Here is a 4,186-nt window from a genome sequence, read left to right on the forward strand (position 1 = left end):
TAGATTTTGCTTTTACTGAGACTTTACGTTTTTCTTCTTTATTTTGATGTGTAGGTTTGTTAACTTTCTTTGTGGTTACCTTGAAATTTACCCTTATCTTCCTAGGTTTGAACCAGTCTATTATTACTTGGTATTGCTTTGCCTGCCTCTGCATTAGAAAGTTCTATATCTATACTGTTTATTTCCTCTTTTATTATTCTGACATAGTTGTCATTTACAGATTAACCTTTCTGGTTCCCTGTTGTAATTATTTTGGTTTTGGATAGTCCTTGAGAGTTCTGTTCCTAGGTTGGTATCTGGCTGGTACAATCCTGAGTCCTAGATTCAGGCTGTGAGCTGACGTTGTCTGTTCTCAAATCGGAGGACAGCGTTTAATAATTCTTGGAAGTTTGGTTTGGTTTTTACATACTCCCTTAATTTCTGTTTATCTGGAAATGTCCTAATTTCACCAACATTTTTGAACAAGAGTTTTGCAGGATGTATTATTCTTGGCTGGCAATATTTTTCTTTCAATGTTTTATATATGTCATCCCATTGCTGACTTGCCTGCATGGTTTCTGCCAAAAATCAGAGCTTAGTCTTACTTCTCCTCTGTATGGGTCTTTTCATTTTTGGGAGCTGCTCTCAGGATTCTTTCTTTGTCTTTAGTTTTAGGGAGTGTGATTATAATATACCTTGGGGATTTTCTTGTGAGATCTATTCTATATGTGGTTCACTGAGCTTTTTGGATGGTCAGCTTTTCATCTTTCATAATATTAGGGAAGTTTTTTGTCAGCAATTCTTCAATGACCGTCTCTATGTTTTCCATTTTCTCCCCCTGTTCTGGAACTCTGATCACTCACAAATTTTTGCTTTTGATTGTATCCCACATAATTCTCAGGGTTTGTTCATTTTTCTTTGTTATTTTTTCTGATTTTTCCTCAAACAGAGTTTCATTCAAATGTTTGTCTTCAATTTTGCTGATCTTGTCTTCCATCATTTAAAACCTGCACCTCAGCCCTTCTATGACACCGTCCATTTCTGAAATCTTATTGTTTATCTTTTGGACTTCTAATTGTTGTTTTTGTATGATTTCTAGTTGTGAATTTATCTTTGAATTTTGTTCCTGTATTATTTTCATGAATTCTTCCATTTTTTGTCTCTATTTTCCATGAATTTTTCTGCCTTTTTCATGAATTTGTCTATTTATTCTTCATTTTTGTCCACTTTTTGTTACAACTCTGGGATAGCTCTGAATTTTAGAGATCTGAATCCCCTATCAGGCAATTTGAGTGCTTTTTCTTCTACTGGAAAGTCATCTAATGTTTTATTTTGGACACGTACTGGAACCATCCTGTCCTGTGTTTTTATAAGTTTTGATATTTTCTGCCACCTTTGGGACATTCAGTAGTTATTTTCTTCTTTTACTGATTATAGATTTGTTTATTCCATCCTGCTTTTTTTGTTTTATTTTGTTATGTCAGAGCAGGCGTGCTGTATGTTCTTTGTTGTTTGCTCGTCTGTGGTGACAATAGTTTTCACATCCTTGTCCAATGGGCAGGGCCAGTTGCTCAGCTATGGTGAGGCATAGCTGGTCCTGCTGAAAGGGAGAGCTGGAATTGGTTCTCTGTGGCATTACTAGGGAAAACAGGGCAGGCTAGAAATCAGTGCAAGTCAAGTTCTGGTAGACCATGCATGTGCTGATCAGGGGTGTGATGTTCAGTGCACAGTGCAGGTAGGCAGGAAAGAGCAAGGAGATTGTGATGTGTGCAGCTAAGATGGGTATGGGAGGAGGAGAGGGAAGAGAGAGAAACAGGAGCCAAAAGCAAACAAACTAACAAAAAAGAGTGCTAAGGGAGCTTGCCATTGGAGTGGAGAGATGAGAAACCAAGAAATGGAGAAAAACGAAAAGAAAAAAAGGGAAAAAAAAAATAAATTAAAAAAGAAAAGTAAAGCCCCCAGGGATCCCACTAGTGTGGCTGTGAAGACCAGGTAAGTGGCTCCCAGGCCACGAAGTACAGTCTGGCTAGAAGGGGTAGCAATGTCACACAGCACCAGGTATAGAGGAAATGGGAAAAGAATGTAAGTATAGAGAGATGAGAAACTGATAAATGAAGAAAGACAAAAAGGAAAAAATAAATGCCCTCAGTGATCCCACAAGCACAGGTGTGCATATGGGGGAAGTGGCTCCCAATCCGCGTGGTACAGCCTGGCTAGAAGGGCTCCCAAGCTGTAAAAAGAAAAAGAAAACAAACAGACAATTCAAAGCAAAAAACAAAAACAAAAAAAGTCCCAGGGATCCCACCAGTGTGGCAGCGTGGGCAGGGAAACAGTTGCCCAGTCAAGCAGCACTTCACAACCTTTCAAGAAGAAGCAAAGATGGCATATGGAGCCAGGTGTTTGAGAGAAAGGAGGGGAAGGTAGTCAGAGGCATGGAAAAAACCAGAAGATGTGGGAAAAAGCAACACCAGCAATAAACAAATGACACTCAGGGAGCCAGCCAGTGTGGGAAGGGCAAATCCAAGTAGCATGGGGCCTAAGATGGTGTCTCTTGGCCAAGAGACTGTGGTCAGTGGGAAGCAGAGGAGGCCAAGTGGAAGGATAGAAGGGTGGGGAGTGGAAAAGCATGTATTGCTGTTTTCCAGTTGTTCTGTCTCCCCCTGGCAGCTCTGTGAAGCTGCTTTCCTGTATTCCCTGTCTGCTGATCTCCCATGTGGGTTGGGGGAATCCAAGCAGCTCAGACCCTGTACTTCGCAGTCGACCAAGGGACCACAGCCAGCAGAGGCTGAGCAGCGGGGAGAAGGATGGTAGGTGGGAAAGCATATATCGTTGGTTACCAGGTGCTCTGTCTCCTGCTGGAAGCTCTGTCAAGCTGCTTTCCTATACTCCCTCTTCCCTGATCTCCGACAGGAGTCCAAGATGGGGAAATTGTGCTGCGTTAGCTGATAGGGGACCTTTGCACGTATCTCTCCTCACTCTGTTCTCTATCAGTTTCTTATTCCATTTGGTGCTTGGCTTTCTTTATCTCTTCATTTGACGCTTAGGGTTCCAGGATTGACGTTTGTCTCTGTTTTACTTAGTTGTTTGGGTCTTTGCTGTGGAAGGACAGCATGGTGCTTCTGTCTATAGTGCCATGTTGACTCTGCCTTCTCATCTATGTCCATTTTATTTCTGTGATAGTACAAATCATTATTTCAATCTAATTCATTCAAAGATTACTGATTGCCTGCTATATACTAATTATATCTTGAACCCAACCACTTCTAAGTGCTGGGAATTGAGTAATGAATAAACAAATAAACCAACACATTCTGCTCTTAAAGAGTCTTTATTCATTTCATATATTTTGGACATGTTATCAGGAGGGATCAGTCCCTGGAGAATGACATCATGCTTGGTAAAGTAGAGGGTCAGCGAAAAAGAGGAAGACCCTCAACAAGATGGATTAACATAGTAGCTGTAACAATGGGCTCAAGCATAACAACGATTGTGAGAATGGCACAGGACTGCACAGTGTTTCATTCTGTTGTACATAGGATCCCTATGAGTTGGAACCAACTTAATCGTACCTAACAACAGTGGTGGGAGACAAGTAATTAAAAAGTTATTAAATAAAATATATAGTGTCTTAGATGTTAATGAATGATCGTAGGAAGCCTCATTGATATAAAGTCGTTTCAGCAAAATTGAGCTTTTTTTTTTTTGAGAAAGGGCATAGGTCACATTAGGAACAAAGTTCCTGACACAAGAACATGTTTGGTACAATCAAGGAATGGCTAAGCAGAGTAAACAAGGGGGAAAGAGGGAACAGTAGCAGCAGTTGAGTTCATAAAGATAATTGTGATGTACTTGCAATTGGCTGAGATAGGGAAGTTGAATAGATTAAACTTTGTAAGCCACAGTAAAATCTATGCTTTTTACTCTGAAATGGGAAGCCATCAGAGTTTTTTTCCCTTCTTTTTAAGCAAAGAACTGGCATAATCTGACATGTTTTTAAAAGAATGTTCCTTGCTGTTCTGTTGAGACTTTGACTAATGAACAGCAAGAGTGGAAGCATGAAACCAGTTAGGAAGCTAAAGCAAAAATCCAAGCACACAATGATAGTAGTTTGTACCAGAATGATGTTAGTAGAGGTAAAGAAGTCATAGGGTTTTATTTATATATATACACATATATATATACACATATATATACACATATATATATA

Source organism: Trichechus manatus, unplaced genomic scaffold (genome assembly GCF_000243295.1).
Source record: "Trichechus manatus latirostris isolate Lorelei unplaced genomic scaffold, TriManLat1.0 scaffold00074, whole genome shotgun sequence".
Taxonomy (NCBI): Eukaryota; Metazoa; Chordata; class Mammalia; order Sirenia; family Trichechidae; genus Trichechus; species Trichechus manatus.